The following is an 18,183-nucleotide window of genomic DNA, read 5'->3' on the forward strand; positions in this document are numbered from 1 at the left end:
ATGTCACGGTGTACGGGTAGGCTAAAAGAAAAATAGTCTTTGGTGTAGTGTGGCGTTTTGGGAATGGGGTGCAAAGTTGATGACAAGAACACTTTGTCGATCGGGTCAAAATATAAACAACAGAAGAACTTGATCACTTCACTTTTTTTTATAATTTTTGTTTTTTTTTGTCTTTTTTTAATACTTCACAATATCACTATTACAAGAGAGAGAATGAAAATTACAACTTGATTTTTTTTTAATTCAATTTTTTTTCACAACGAACCTAGTTCGATCTTGATACGAACGTCGGTGCCTCTCGATTTACAAGCTCTGATACCAAATGATGTGATCCGGCCCGGGTAGATGAGTCGAATTCACGTAGTTGCCTGATCGTAGTTCGAGAGAGTCGTTCGTGCCTCAGATTTTAGTAATAAAAGTAAAATAATGGATTAGAATAAGCGGAAGGTTTCAAGAAGGGTAAGTTTAGTAATAGGTTCAGTTATGTGTAGCAAAGATGGGTGATGGATAAATGGGTCGGTTTGGTTACAAGAAGGAAAGTTAAAAGATGGGGAATGGAAAAACGAACTCAACGTCAGGAATGATTCAACACTAAGAAGTGTCACCCCGGTTCCTATATTGTTAAGGTGAAAGTATGGATAGATGGATAGGTGAACGCCACACCAAGATTGGTGATAAGTTCAAACAAGACGATTGACGCCACTAGCACAAGCCAGATAAGTCTTTCGAAACTTGTACGAGATATGAGAGGAAGCAACCTCACAAGAACAAATGTTCATTAACAATTTTGGCAAAAGTCCCTTACAATTGAAAGAAAACAAATACTTATAGGCACATAGATGACCATTCAAATTCGGCATCTAGGTGTTCACACAATAATAAAAACGTTCACACTAATGTATTAAAATAGTTCATAAATTCGACAGATTCATGAACTAGTTGAACGGACACTTTCTTCCCCCTAAGTGTGTGCATGAATGCTTAATCATAAAGAAAGGCTTCAAGTGACTTGTATGTGCACCAAAGGTTGCATTCATCTCCTTGGGACGTCCATGCACATGTATGGAACATGTATCCTCATAATTAAACTCTTTAATAGCATGTAGGTTCATAAATGGCAGCATGAACCTAGTAAATTCGTTCTTCCCTTTGTGCATACACTTAATTCAATCAATGTGTTGAATTATTGAGTTAATTCCTTCCTTTGGACGTTCTTGAACCCATCCATGCATGTGTAGTAGCTTATAGGTCAATTCAAAGTGTGAACAGCTACTTCTTGGTCGAATAAGTGCCTTGGAAAGTTAGGAGACAGCCACCATACATGCACTTAAGCCATTCATGCATTCTATCATCCCATGCATTTGATCCATTCATGGACTAGCTTTTAATGTCCATAAATGCATTCGACACATGCATGAATTTGTAGAAACCTTGCATCTAGCCGTACATGCACCAGCATTTAATACTTCTTCATTCATGAGTGTGGAATGCCCAAAAGAGATGTTTCTTCATCCATACATTGTACCGTCCAAAGGGATGTACCTACATGAAATAAACAAGTCATTAAGATATCTCATGAACACTCATAAATTCGGCATGATGTGAACACATTAATGTCATGCATTAATTCAGCTGTGTGAACATAATCAATTTATGTAATGACTATGACATATTAAAAACAAATATTAATATAAGACAAGTTTAATGCTTAAATAAATATGTGCAAATTTTTATTTAATGCATTAAAGACACAACTGAGTTTAAAATAAAGTGAGCTAAGCTTTAGCTTGTGAGCTAAAGTTGAGCTGAGATTAAACTCCTAAGCTGAAGTTGAGCTAAGGTTTAGCTCGTAAGTTGAAAGTGAGCTAGGAGTGAGCTCGGTTTAGCTCAGACAAGATGGATTGAGCTTGAATAAGCTAGATTTGAGCTGGACGGAGCTCGTGGAGCTGGAAATGAGCTGGGATCAGCTTGCCAACATGTCATTGCTCGGGTTGACAGACTTGCTATATAAAGTTCGCGGGGCGTGCTCATATCAAGTTGCGTGCGAGTATCCGGATGTGTTTCCTGAAGAATTATTAGGTTTGCCACCAATTCAAGAAGTAGAGTTTGGCATTGAATTAGTGTCAAGGACAACTTCGATTTCGACAGCTCTGTACAGAATGACACCGACCGAATTAAAAGAGTTGAAAGCCTAATTGCAAGAATTGACTGATAGAGGCTTTGCGCGACTGAGTTTTTCTCCTTTGGGTGCACCAGTTTTTTTTGTGAAAAAGAATGATGGAACTATGAGAATGTGTATTGATTATCGACAGCTCAATAATGTGACTATAAAGAATAAATATCCTTTGCCACGAATTGACGACTTTTCGATCTGTTGAAAGGGACTACAGTGTTTTCAAAGATAGACTTGAGATCAGGTTACTATCAGCTACGAGTAAAAAACTCTGATGTGCCGAAAACTACTTTTCGAACGAGGCACAGACACTATGAGTTTCTGGTTATGCCTTTTGATACGAACCATCTCAGGAAGAGTCGAGCCATATGTAGATTGCCCGATTGTCTACGAGAAGTTACGTTAGGATTAGTCGAGTTGAAGGTATAGTCAGAGTAGAAAGAGGGGTACGAATGGAATGGTAGGAACGAAAGGGTAGGAACAAAATGGTATGAACAAATTGGTCGGTTTAGGTTCGATTAGGTAAAGAAGAAAGAATGGGTTTGAACTACTAAAGGTACTTTCAAGAACCAAATACCGAAATGGTATCGACCCGTTGATTTAGCCTTTTGAGTTCGGTTATAGGTTTTGTAAGGGGCCATCGTTCTTGGTTATCCATGCAGTCGTACAATTTCCCTAAAAAACAAATTAGCAATATGCACAGCGTCATCAGTTTTAGCACAATAAATAAAATGTGACATTTTAGAGAATCTATCGACTGCAACAAAGATTGAGTCCTTCCCTGTCTTAGTTTTCGGTAATCCAAGAATAAAATCCATAGAGACATCGGTCCACGGGGTGTCGGGAATGGGAAGTGGTGTGTAAAGTCCATGTGGTTGGACCTTCGACTTAGCCCGTTTACAAATTAGGCAGCGTTCACAGATCCGCTCCACGTCTCTCCGCATTCCCGGCCAGTAAAAATGTTCATGGAGGGTCGACAATGTCTTGCTTATTCTAAAGTGTCCCATTAGGCCACCACTATGCGCCTCCAACACAAGTAACTCTCGAATGGAGCCTTGTGGTATACACAACCTATTTTCTTTAAAAAGAAACCCTTCGTACCTGAAAAATTTCTCAAAAGACCCATTTTCACAAGCAGCATATATATTTCCAAAATCCTCATCATTAGCTTACAACTCTTTCATATGGTAAAAACCAAGTAACTTAGAATCAAGAGTGGTCAATAAGGTATATCTCCGTGACAAGGCATCAGCCACTACATTTTCTTTACCTTTCTTGTATTTGATGACGTAGGGAAATGATTCTAAATACTCGACCCATTTCGCATGTCGTTTGTTGAGTTTATGCTGACCTTTAATAAACTTAAGTGATTCATGATGGGAATGAATCACGAACTCCTTCGGTCTTAGATAGTGCTGCCAAGTTTCAAGTGATCGAATCAAGGCATACATCTCTTTATCGTACACCGGATAATTGAGGGAAGCGCCACTTAATTTCTCACTGAAGTACGCCACCGGTCTTCCATCTTGGGTCGACACAGCCCCGATCCCTACACCTGAATCGTCACACTCAATTTCAAATGTTTTAGTAAAATCTGGAAGGGACAATAGAGGAGCTTTCACAAGACATTCTTTAATCAAATTAAATGAACGTTCTTGATCTTCAGACCAGTGAAATACGGAGTTTTTCTTAATCACGCTTGTTAAGGGTGCTGCAATGGTACTAAAGTTGGGCACAAATCGACGGTAGAAGCTAGCCAATCCATGGAAGCTTCGAACTTGGCTAATGTTCGTCGGACGCGGCCATTCTTGAATCGCTTGAACTTTTTCTTGATCCACCTCCAAACCGTTGGCACTCACGACATAACCTAAAAACACAACTTTATCAGTGCAAAATGAACACTTTTTGAGATTAGCATACAATACCTCTTTTCGTAAAGTTTCCAACACCGCTCGTAAATGTGGTACGTGCTCCTCTAAAGTTTTACTGTAGACCAAGATATCGTCAAAGCATACAACACAAAATTTACCAATAAACGCACGTAATACATGGTTCATCAATCTCATAAAAGTGCTGGGGGCATCTGTAAGGCCGAATGGCATTACCAACCATTCATACAAACCCAATTTCGTTTTGAAGGCCGTCTTCCATTCATCACCTTCTTGCATTCGTATTTGATGATAGCCACTTTTAAGATCGATTTTCGTGAAAATCTGGGCTCCACTTAATTCGTCAAGCATGTCGTCAAGACGGGGTATCGGGTGTCAATACTTGATAGTGATTTGTTGATGGCGCGACAGTCCACGCACATCCGCCACGACCCATCTTTCTTGGGTACAAGCAGCACCGGCACCGCACAGGGACTTAAGCTCTCTCGGATGTATCCTTTGTCTAGGAGTTCAGTAATTTGCTTTTGCAATTCCTTCGTTTCTTCAGGATTACTCCGATAAGCAGGACGGTTGGGTAGTGCAGCTCCGGGTACTAAGTCTATTTGATGTCCGATGCCTCGGATAGGGGGCAACCCACTTGGTATTTCGTCCGAAAATATGTCTTCAAATTCCTGAATCAAAGACAATACAGAAGCAGGCAAGTTTTCAGGTAACTCGTTAGTATTCAACAATGCCTCCTTGTACATAAATACATACATAGGCTGTCTCAAAAACATCGGTCGCCAGATATCACTAACCCTCGCAAACACACTCATTTTTCCACTTTCTTTTTCCTCTCCCCTTTTTACTTGTTTTTGTTTCTTTTCATTTTCTCTCGCATTTTTAGTCTTTTCTCTCTCTTTTTCCTTAATTTTCTCTTTTGCACTCTTTTCTTTTTCTCTCGCTTGTTCCACTGAAAGTTTAAGTTTTTGTTGATCCTCGTACACTTGCTTCGGAGCGAGGGGTGCAAGTGTCACGTTCTTGCCAAGATGTTTGAAGGAGTATCTATTAGTGTAACCATCATGCATCACCCGTCGGTCGAACTGCCATGGTCGTCCTAGAAGCAAATGGCCCGCGTGCATTGGCACTACATCACATAATACTTAATCAGAATACTTCCCGATGCTAAAGGACACTAGGACTTGTTTTGTCACTTTGAGTTCACCACCATCGTTAAGCCACTGGAGCTTGTATGGATTCGGGTGCTTGGTAGTTGACAACCCCAACTTTTCCACCATGAGGGTGCTTGCCACGTTTGTGCAACTCCCTCCATCGATTATGATGCTACACACTTTCCCTTGCACTTGACATCTCGAATGAAAAATGTTCTCACGTTGTTGTTCGTCTTCCACACTTTGAAGACTTAGGCTTCACTTGACGACGAGTAACTCACCTTCAACGGGTTGTTCTAAGTCCTCCTCAACTTCAGAATTTGATTCAGCATCGTTCTCTTCCTCGTCCTCCGTTTCAATCTCACCGTCAGCCCTTATCACCATGGTACGTCTATTCGGGCACTGACTCGCTATATGTCCACGACCAAGACACTTGAAGCACTTTATGTCCCTTGAACGGGCGGTGGAACTTTCAGGAGCCTTACCTTTACTTGACTCAGCAATAGGCTTATTCGCCTTAGATATTGTTCAAGAATCCTTTGTTCGATTTGTTGGAAAACCCTTCCTTGTGCTTTGGCCCCATTTAGAAGGATTGGTGTTAGGATAGGCTCGGGTGGTACCTTTTTGGTTCAACTGCTTCTCCACTTTGATAGCCATGTGGACCATGTCCACAACCTCAATGTAATGTTGCAGTTCTACGACATTTGCAATCTCTCGATTAAGTCCGGCTAGAAAGTGAGCCATTGTGGCTTCTCGATCTTCTCGTATATCGGCACGGATCATAGCCACTTTCATTTCTTTATAATAATCTTCCACACTCTTCGTCCCTTGGATGAGATTTTGGAGTTTTTGATGCAACTCCCGATGATAGTAGGATGGAATGAATCGTCGTCGCATAACCGCCTTCATTTCGGTCCAAGTGTAAATGGGATGCTCCCCGTTACGCCTCCGACTAGTGGTCAACTGATCCCACCATATCATTGCGTAATCTGAAAACTCAATTGCGGCGAGTTTGACTTTCTTATTTTCAGAGTAGTTATGACATTCAAACAGTAGTTCGATTTTCTTCTCCCACTCAAGGTACGCCTCGGGATCAGATTTACCTTGGAAAGGAGGGATGGAGAGTTTGATATTCTTCAAGTCATCATCTTCCCGCCTTCGATCTACTTGTCCACGGTTTCAAGGACGTCTCCTTTCTAGGCTTATGTTAGACTCGTGATCGCTTTCATCTTCACTATTTTAATTAACAACATCATCTTGAACCCTTGGTTGTCTTCGTCGTTGATCGGGCCCTTCACGCCTTTGCCTAACAACTTTAGGATATTCATCGTGTTGTCTTTGGCCCTCGACTTGGTAGAGTCGATCTTCAAGAGGATTAAGCCTTCGATCAAGTAATCGTTCCATGTTTTGTCCACTATTTTGGGACATCTATTCGTTTAAGATAGCCTCACAAACAAATCCTCTCAATCCGCTCAGAAAGAAAGAAGCTTGATGACACTCACACTCGTGTTTACACTCTTAGTTCAGCTTTTACCTCCCCTCAAATGCACTCACGCTCTCTTGCCTTTTACCTCTCTTGACTTTTCTCGTAATTTCGTAAGCAGATTCGTTAAGGCTCGGTCCTTGGTCTGGGTGGTCGGTTCAAAAGGGATAACAAGTGATTGATGTATTCGATATAGGGTAGGCTGAAAGAATAGGGAATTGGGTAAAAAAAAACAATTCGGCGAATTAGGGAGAGTAGAATAGAAGAAGGGTCGGCAACTATATCAGATCAAGCTTGACGATCGAATAACAATTGAATTGCATAAATCACTCTTTTTTTTTCGATTTTTTTTAAACTTGTATAACTTTTTTTTGTTGTACTATATCGACAAACTAAATACAATAAAAACACTTTTGTACAATATTTTTTTTCTTTGGCTGCGTAGATTTTTATTTTTATAGCAACAATAACAAACTAATCGAAATGAGAAAACTTCGGTATACAAAAAAAATTTTCTATACTTTTTTTTTCTGAACCTACCTCGGGAATGCTCCGCTTCGAACGCCTAAGCTTCTCGTTTTAGGTAGCTCTGATACCAGATGATACGAACCGTCTCGGGAAGAGTCAAGTCGTATGTAGATTGCCCGATCATCTATGAGAAGTTACGTTAGGATTAGTTGAGTTGAAGGTATAGTCAAAGTAGAAAGAGGGGTACGAATGGAATGGTAGGAACAAAATGGTATGAACAAATTGGTCGGTTTAGGTTCGATTAGGTAAAGAAGAAGGAACGGGTTTGAACTACTAAAGGTACTTTCAAGAACCAAATACCGAAATGGTATCGACCCGTTGATTTAGCCTTTTGAGTTCGGTTATAGGTTTGGTAAGGGAAACCTCGACCCACTATCTAACAAGATAGGAACCTCGGTATGTTGAACACCACACTACGAATAGTGATAAGTTCGGGTATGACAAAGAACATGGTTGACACAACTAGAATGCTAGGAACGCCAAACGAATCTTTGAACGAAATATAAGAAAAGTTTGCCTCACGATTTTGGCAGCATAACATTAACAAAAGTTTCAAAAGTGCTTTACATGGAAATTGAACAAGTATTTATAAGCCTAAGTCTAGGTAGCCGAATGGCCTTTCATACTTACACATTAATTAAAAGAAAATTCTAGAAAAATAACTCTTAATATGCATGACCAGATTCGGTTTTGGGAATGGTGGATGAGTGCATCTTCATGCTTAAGAAAACTCAAAGTGAATGCATGATATCCAATGGTCACTTGTAGATTCAGCCAACCTTGTTAAATGAAGCAATGTTTGGCCAAAAAGTATGAATTAATTGTGGACACTCCAAGGGCCATCATGTGTGTGAAAAGAATGTTGAAGAGTCTTCGAGTGTGAACAAGGTGAACCGAATGGTCTTTCCATGTGAACATAGGTGTGAACGAATTAAGGAGAGTCATGGGGAAGCTAATTGGCCAAGCTATCTTCATGCATGTGTGAGTGCCCTTTGGCCGAATGGTCACCTTGGAGAATGAAGAGATAGCACACCATACATGAATGGAAACATTCATGAACCTTAAAGACATTGAATATGGTCATACATGCACTTGGCCGAACATGCACCTAAGAGATTCAAGCCCCCCAACCGTCCATGCACCTTCAAAATTCATGCTTGCTTTTAATCTCCATATGTCCATTGCGTTCCTACAAGAAATGTGAACATAATTAATTCAAACTAATGTGAACACAAATATCAACATTAAATTCGGTTATGACAAATTTAATTATCATCAATAAACACTTTTAAGACATACTTAATATAACTAATGTGAACTAAATTTAATATGTAGGATATTAATTAACTAATTATTGAACTTATTAATTAAAAAGTCAATAGTAGTCAAATGAATTCAAAGTGAACTCCATGAGCTGATGGTTAATTCATGAGTTAAACCTGAGCTGGGCCAAAACTCGTGAGCTGATAATGAGCTGGTCCCGAGCTAATGAGCTGGTGTGGAGCTACATGGGAGCTAACTTGAACTGAAGGTGAGCTTGGTGAGCTGAAATGAACTTGTAGAAAAGTTCGGCATGGATTTCCAAAATGGCCACTGACTGGTTCGATAGGTCTAGCATTGACATCATCCCACACATGCTGAACTAAAGCTATAACATCTTCTTTAAATTGTTTTGCACGACCCCTTGTGATCAGCCTTTGAGGTAGCACCATCGGATCTCGGCTTGGACTTGGCTTATGGGAAGCCGTGATCGTATCACCTTTCGAACTTACTAATGCACCTACTGCTTTTATGGATTTAATGAATTGAATTTTCAAACAGTATTTGGATCTATTTGAGGTTGTATTTATAGATGACATTTTGATCTATTCTCGGAATGAATTCGAGCATGCCAAACATTTGAGAATTGTGCTACAGACTTTGCGTGATAAACAGTTGTTTGTGAAGTTCAATAAATATGAGTTCTAGTTGCGTGAAGTTGGTTTCTTGGGACATGTTGTATCAGTATCGAGTATTCAGGTTGATCCAAGTAAAATTTCAGCAATACTAGAATGGAAGCCTCAGAGAAATGTTTCTGAAGTCTAAAGTTTTCTGGGACTTGCTGGATATTACAGACGATTTGTAAAAGGTTTCTCGATGATTGCCACTCCTATGATGAGATTACTCGAAGATATGTTGAGATGTTGCATCCTCGAGTTTAGTGGTTCATGGGAACGGTATTTACCTTTGATTGAGTTCGCTTACAATAATAGTTTTCAATCAAGCATTAAAATGGCACCTTACGAGGCTTTGTAAGGTCGTAAATGCCGTACACCATTGTTTTGGACCCAGCTCAGTGAAAGTAGAATTCTCGGAGTTGATTTGATCAAAGATGCTGAGCAGAAAGTAAAAATAATTCGTGAAAGTTTAAAGGCAGCTTCAGATCGTCAGAAGTCGTACGCGGATTTGAAACGAAAAGACATTGAGTATCAGGTGGGAGACAAAGTGTCTCTTAAAGTTTCACCTTGGAAAAAGATACTCAAATTTGGCCGTAAGGGCAAGTTGAGTCCCAGGTTCATTGGGCCGTATGAAATATCCAAACGAGTTGGTCCAGTTGCATATAGATTGATTTTACCCCCTAAACTCGAAAAGATTCATAATGTTTTTCATGTTTCGATGCTCAGACGTTATAGATCCGATCCATCGCACAAAATTAACCCATCAGAGGTTGAAATACAATCTGATTTGAGTTATGAAGATGAACCAATTTGTATCCTAGCTCGCGAGGTGAAAGAGTTGCGAAACAAAACAGTTCCATTAGTGAAGGTGTTATGGCTCAAGCACGGAATTGAAGAAGCTACTTGAGAACCTGAGAACTCTATAAAAGAACGATACCCAAATCTATTTACTGGTAAGATTTTCGGGGACGAAAATGTCTTAAGTGGGGGAGAGTTGTGACAGCCCTAATTTGACCTTAGTCGGAAAGTGGTTTCGAGACCACAAAACCGAGTTGTAAAAAAATAATTAATCGTCATATTTAATGCTTAATATATTTGAAAGTGCATGTGTGAAAGTTTCATACTTTAATTTCTTTAATTGTATGTGAAATTTATTAGAAAGGACTTATGTGAGAAAATTTAGAAATGTGCTAGGCAAATGTAAAGTGGCCTATTTATGCATGTTATAAAATAATTGTACTTGCATGTCAAATAACCCTTTTTTGTTATAGTGGCCGGCCATGATGAGGAATTGATATTAAAATAGATGTAAATAATTAGTTAATGGTTGTATAATTGAATTTTGTTAAGTAATAATAATAATAAAAAGAAAAAAAAGGTGATAAAAACAAAGCTTCATTCTTTTTGGTTCTTCTTGGCCGAATTGAAGAAAGAAAGAAGGAAAGATTTTGGTCACTTTAAGCTCAAGGAAGGTTAGTTAATTGTGTTAGATTTTAAAATTTTAAGCTTGTTTCTAGTTAATTAGCAAATTTCTTACATAGCCCATGTCAAAATTTGAAATTTTGGTGATGGTTTGAGCATTCGGTTTCGGTTATTAAAGGATGAGCTTGGGTTATGATCTTTATGTTGTATGAAAAATTGTTGAAGAGAAGGGTTTAAGTTAGTCAAATTATAAATTTTAACACTCATGAGTATAATAGCCAAACATAGATTTGTTTAATGAATTGAACAAATACCGTGTGAGTGATTCAAATGAATGAGTTTGAGGTTGGATCATATTAAGATTAGGCTTTGTACATAAATATTAAGAGTTTGATATTTTTTTTTAATGAGTATTGGATGGTAAATAAGGTTATGCATAAGATAAATATTAAGATTATGGTTGACTTGTGTTTAGTGAAGTTCGGCCAAGGACTTTATGTACATGCTTATTCGGTTTAAGTAGAGTAAATGTGACGGGTAGATATGACTAGGTTGTAGCTTATTATTAATTCGTTTGACTGTATGAATTAGCTTGTAAATTGGTTTGGATATAGTAAATAATAAGCATGCTTGGTAACAGTAAGGTTATTGATAATATGTCATGACTTTAACTTAACTAGTTGATTGGATAAGAAATGAATTGGATATATATAGATAATATTGACGAACCGCTTAGCTTATGAGTTTATATATTGGTTCGGCTACTAAGCTAGAAAATAATTGTTGGTAACATGGTATCCGTATCTATGCACCTATGTAGATATATATATGTGGTATTTTAAGTATAATTGTTCATTTGATAAAGTTGGCTAATAGTTCAAGTAAGGATTACTCTATTCGATATGTCCATGAATTGAGGCAATGGGTTCGGTAATTAGCTTAGGACATTCGGGTAATATCACATGTCCGATCATAGTTAAACATTCGATAGTTGTGATTCTTTGGCTATAATATTTGAATATCACTATGGGAAAAATATATGATCGGTTGCCTATTATTTACTTTGAAATGAATCTTAATAAATAGGTATTCGTATATAGTAAAGTTGGACAAGTAATTGAATAAATTTATTTGTTTTATTAAGCTCAAGAGCATAGAGGGTCTAAATCAGATAAAGGAAAAGAGAAAGCAGTCGAGTAGCCTATCCGCAACCGTTCGAATATATCGAGGTAAGTCGTTGAGTAATGAAACTTAGTTTATGATTTGATAAGGCAATTATTTATCTATGAGCATAATAATTAACTTGTGACCTAATGATTCTACTTGAATTACATGACAAAATAAATAAGTAAAGTATTTACTTGTAGCCGTTTGGTTATAGAAATCTTGTGGATTAACGAAACGGGATCACGTTATTTGTTTAGGACTAATGAATCGAAAGATGTATGGTTAGTAAACATACTGTAATCGTATTCGAGTATCAGGAATGATATTCAAATGTGATAAGATATATAGATATGTATGCATATATGTGTGAATGTTAATCGGGGTGTAAATCCGAGCTTGGGTTCGAAGGGCTTTTGAGCCAGTGCTAATAACTGAACTTAATTACGAAGGGCTCTTGAGCAAGTGCTAATAACCGAACTTAGTTTTGAAGGGCTTTTGAGCCAGTGTCATAACCGAACTTAGTTCCGAAGGGCCTTCGAGCCAGTGGCCTAATCCGAGCTTGGTCTCGAAGGGCTTTGAGCCAGTGTTAAGAATCGTGCTTGATTCCGAAGGGTGGTTGTGCCGGCATAATATTTAAGGTTGAAAACCCATAAGTGTTCGCACGAAAAATCATATAATACATGTGGAAACCATTTTAAACACCTGTGCTACTTACAGTAAGATAACCAGGTAAGTAATTTACTCTCGTTGAGAATACAATTGATTTTAAACTATGACTACGAAATTCGGTAGGTATGCTTAGACCATTGTTAAATCATTCAAATGTTTATGATCTGATCATGATGCATGAGTTCAAGATTAGAGAGTTCAATTTCATAAATATGAGATATATGTGTATATGCATGAGATTGATATGGAAATTTGAGATGAACAGGATTCGGCTATAGATTGAATTTAAATTGGATATATTGACTTTACCTTTGTGATATGAATGATAAAAATGATACCTTAGTTAGGTTTATATTCGGCCAAAGGATGGAACAAGTAAACTTTGAAATTATTATGCCACTCTTTTAAATGATTTCATTACTTAAAACTTACTAAGCATCGAAGTGCTTAATCTTTTGCTTAAATTCTCTATTTTATAGATTTTGTTCGTCAGCTATCGGACTCGGAGGTGTCAAAGTCGAAGTCATCCACACTATCTAAGCCACTTTTTGGTACTTTTCAGTTGAATTTGATAATGGCATGTATAGGGCTGACCCTTGTTGTTAATTAAGTATCTTTTGGTAATGTATATTCGTATAGCCATGCGAAAATGGCTTGTATATTTTGAGTATAACATTATGATCATTTTGTATATATGGTCTTATGATATGGTTATTAAGTGGTGTGGAAATGTTTGGTAATGATTAGCCATTGGAATGGCCAATCATGGTCCTGTTGGTGCTACGTATGTCATGGCTAATCGTGATTATACTTGGAAATAATGTTGTCAAATTACTAGTTGATTCATGGAAAACTATGAAATAGGTGAAATTTACCTTAAAATAGATGCTGACAGAAGCAGTGATGTGAGTTTAAAAAATCAATAAAAATAGTAGAAATGGAATCAAATAATGAATAAATTATGTAATCGAATCTTGATGAGTCTATTTTCATATGAAAGAAACGAAACAACCATATGAGCCGTATTTTATGAGATGTTTAAGTTTTCGTGAAATAGGGCCAGAGCAATTTCTGGATCCCCTGTTCTGACTTTGGAAATTCACCATAAATTAACCAGAGATAATTAGAAGTCATGCTTTATATGTACAGATTCCTCTTTGAGTATAGTTTCATTAGAAACAAACGGTATAAGTATTGAAGCCCTGTACAGGGAGATATCTAAGTCGTAATGCATGAAGGTCAGAGTAGTCAAACCCTGAAATAGGGGAGACTTTAACTAATAAACTGTACTAATTTGCCTGACCAAAAATTCTAGAAAACAATTAGTAAATATATGTATGAGTCTAGTTTCAGGAAAAATTTACAGAATTGGATTTCAAGTTTTGGAACTCGAGATATGAATTTTAGAGTGACTGTGATGCAGTTAGCCAGCTCGTCTGGAAATTTTAAAAATGAATTGTATGAGCTGTTTAAGTAAGGAATTAAGTCTGTCAGCACCTCGTGTTTGACTCTGGAAACGGTCTCAGGTACGGGGTGTTACATTTAATTGGTATCAGAGCCAGGTTTAGTCGATTCTAGGACTACCGTAATACGTAGGGGAATAGCTATACATGCCATTATGTGTTTATCTGATAGTGTGGTGATTTCTGACAGTTAAAAATGTGTTTATTAATCCCAACCGAGCGGTAGCTGATGATGTTGAGAGTGTAGCACCTGCTTTCCCACATTGGACGGCACCGGTGGACTCTCAACCTATTGCTAGTAATCAGAATGATGAAGCTAGGCAGGCTTTTTATAGCGTGATGAATGATTGGTTCAATCAGTATATTCGAACTAATACGGCTGTCCCACAACCCCCACCCCCGACTAATACAAACCCTGCACCTGTAATATCTCCTAGAGTTGACCCGTCGAGGTTGAACAAGCCCTCGGTTGATAGGATTCGGAAGCATGGGGCTACTGAATTCAAGGCTACTGACAGTGATGATGCTGAGCAGGCTGAGTTTTGGCTTGATAATACCGTTCGTGTGTTCGATGAATTATCGTGCACACTTGATGAATGTTTAATATGTGCTATATCTCTGTTACGTGATTCTACCTACTATTGGTGGAATACTTTGGTTTCCGTCGTGCCGAGAGAACGGGTTACTTGGGAATTCTTTCAAATCGAGTTCCGCAAGAAATATACCAGTCAAAGGTTCATCGATCAAAAACGGAAAGAATTTTTTGAGCTTAAGCAGGGTTCTATGTCAGTTACTGATTATGAGCGAAAGTTTGTCAGACTTAATAAATACGCTCGGGAATTTGTTTCATCCGAGGCTATCATGTGTAAACGCTTCGAGGACGGGTTGAACGAAGATATAAAACTGTATGTTGGCATTCTTGAAATTAGAGAATTTGTAGTACTTGTCGAACGAGCTTGCAAAGCCGAAGAGCTCAATAAGGAGAAAAGAAAAGCTGAAGTGGAAGTAAGAGAATTTCGTAGAGGTCTTCGGGAAAGCCCTTTCAACAATCATCGAAGAAATTTAAAAGTGATCCAGGCCGATCTAAAGACACTTTGGGCTTTTCCAGACGAGATCATGATCCACCCCCTGTGAGTACGCGAGTCACTTCGGTTGCCAGTGTTGGAAATGATCGTCGGGACAGGACGGAGTGCCAGTATTGCGGTAAATGGCATTCGGGGAGTTGTAGATTCCATGACTGCTCCTGTTATAAGTGCGGATCAGCTGACCACTTTATCAAGGATTGCCCGAGACTGTCTGAACAGAATGTAAATCAGAGTGGGAAATCGGGTGCTACTACTGCTCGAGGTAGACCATCTAAAAATGCGGGGAATGCTAGTGGTGGTCAGAGAGGATCTAGAGATGTTACCACCAGATCTGAGGCTCGTGCTCCTGCTAGAGCTTATGCTATATGTGCACGCGAGGATGCTTCTTCGCCTGATGTTATTACTGGTACATTCACTCTCTTTGATACTGATGTGATTGCTTTGATTGACCCTGGTTCTACTCATTCTTATATATGTGAGACTTTAGCATCCAGTAAGACTTTACCTGTTGAGTCTACTGAGTTCGTTATTAGAGTGTCGAATCCCTTGGGTCATTATGTGCTTATTGATAAGGTGTGTAAGAAATGTCCCCTAGTAATCCGAGGTTCTTGTTTTCCGGCCGATTTGATGCTTTTATCGTTTGATGAATTTGATGTTATCCTTGGTATGGATTGGTTGACCGTACAGGATGCAGTGGTGAATTACAAAAGAAAAACTATTGATTTGAGATGTGTAAATAATGAGATAATTCAAGTTGAGTCTACTAACTTGAATGCATTGTCAGCAATAATATCTTTGATGTTGGCTCAGAAATATGGGAGAAAGGGATGTGAAGCATATCTTGCGTACGTACTTGATAGCAAAGAGTCAGAAAAGAGACTTGAGTCAGTGCCAGTGGTTTGTGAGTATTCAGATGTTTTCCCTGAGGAGTTACCAGGATTACCACCCGTTCGAGAGTTTGAATTCGACATCGAACTAGTACCTGGTACCACTCCAATTTCGATAGCTCCGTATCGTATGGCACCAACGGAATTGAAAGAATTGAAAACTCAGTTGCAAGAGTTGACGGATAGAGGTTTTGCTCGACCGAGTTTTTCACCTTGGGGTGCACCAGTATTGTTTGTGAAAAAGAAGGACGGAACCATGAGACTTTGCATCGACTATCGTCAGTTGAATAAAGTAACAATAAAGAATAAATATCCGTTACCGCGTATTGATGATTTGTTTGATCAAGTAAAAGGAGCCTCTGTATTTTCGAAGATAGATTTGAGATCTGGGTTATTGTTGATAGACTGACAAAGTCGGCTCATTTTATTCTTGTACGTACGGATTACTCCCTTGACAAGTTAACTGAAATGTATGTATCTCAGATTGTAAGGTTACATGGAGTACCTATTTCTATTGTGTCAGATAGAGATCCAAGATTCACATCGCGATTTTGGAAGAAATTACAAGAAGCTTTGGGTACCAAGTTGCATTTTAGCACCGCTTTTCATCCTCGAACTGATGGTCAATCTGAACGGATAATTCAGATACTCGAAGATATGTTGAGATGTTGCATCCTCGAGTTTAGTGGTTCATGGGAACAGTATTTACCTTTGATTGAGTTCGCTTACAATAATAGTTTTCAATCAAGCATTAAAATGGCACCTTACGAGGCTTTGTACGGTCGTAAATGCCGTACACCATTGTTTTGGACCCAGCTCAGTGAAAGCAAAATTCTCGGAGTTGATTTGATCAAAGATACTGAGCAGAAAGTAAAAATAATTCGTGAAAGTTTAAAGGCAGCTTCAGATCGTCAGAAGTCGTACGCGGATTTGAAACGAAAAGACATTGAGTATTAGGTGGGAGACAAAGTGTTTCTTAAAGTTTCACCTTGGAAAAAGATACTCAGATTTGCCCGTAAGGGCAAGTTGAGTCCGAGGTTCATTGGGCCGTATGAAATATCCGAACGAGTTGGTCCAGTTGCATATAGATTGATTTTACCCCCTGAACTCGAAAAGATTCACAATGTTTTTCATGTTTCGATGCTCAAACATTGTAGATCCGATCCATCGCACAAAATTAACCCATCAGAGGTTGAAATACAATCTGATTTGAGTTATGAAGAAGAACCGATTTGTATCCTAGCTCGCGAGGTGAAAGAGTTGCGAAACAAAACAGTTCCATTAGTGAAGGTGTTATGGCTCAAACACGGAATTGAAGAAGCTACTTGGGAACCTGAGAACTCTATAAAAGAACGATACCCCAATCTATTTACTGGTAAGATTTTCGGGGACGAAAATGTCTTAAGTGGGGGAGAGTTGTGACAGCCCTAATTTGACCTTAGTCGGAAAGTGGTTTCGAGACCACAAAACCGAGTTGTAAAAAAATAATTAATCGTCATATTTAATGCTTAATATTTTTGAAAGTGCATGTGTGAAAGTTTCATACTTTAATTTCTTTAATTGTATGTGAAATTTATTAGAAAGGACTTATGTGAGAAAATTTAGAAATGTGCTAGGCAAATTTAAAGTGGCCTATTTATGCATGTTATAAAATAATTGTACTTGCATGTCAAATAACCCTTTTTGGTTATAGTGGCCGGCCATGATGAGGAATTTATATTAAAATAGATGTAAATAATTAGTTAATGGTTGTATAATTGAATTTTGTTAAGTAATAATAATAATAAAAAGAAAAAAAAGGTGATAAAAACAAAGCTTCATTCTTTTTGGTTCTTCTTGGCCGAATTGAAGAAAGAAAGAAGGAAAGATTTCGGTCACTTTAAGCTCAAGGAAGGTTAGTTAATTGTGTTAGATTTTAAAATTTTAAGCTTGTTTCTAGTTAATTAGCAAATTTCTTACATAGCCCATGTCAAAATTTGAAATTTTGGTGATGGTTTGAGCATTCGGTTTCGGTTATTAAAGGATGAGCTTGGGTTATGATCTTTATGTTGTATGAAAATTGTTGAAGAGAAGTGTAAAAGTTAGTCAAATTATAAATTTTAACACTCATGAGTATAATAGCCAAACATAGATTTGTTTAATGAATTGAACAAATACCGTGTGAGTGATTGAAATGAATGAGTTTGAGGTTGGATCATATTAAGATTCGGCTTTGTACATAAATATTAAGAGTTTGATATTTTTTTTAATGATTATTGGATGGTAAATAAGGTTATGCATAAGATAAATATTAAGATTATGGTTGACTTGTGTTTAGTGAAGTTCGGCC

Source organism: Gossypium hirsutum, chromosome A13 (assembly GCF_007990345.1).
Source record: "Gossypium hirsutum isolate 1008001.06 chromosome A13, Gossypium_hirsutum_v2.1, whole genome shotgun sequence".
Taxonomy (NCBI): Eukaryota; Viridiplantae; Streptophyta; class Magnoliopsida; order Malvales; family Malvaceae; genus Gossypium; species Gossypium hirsutum.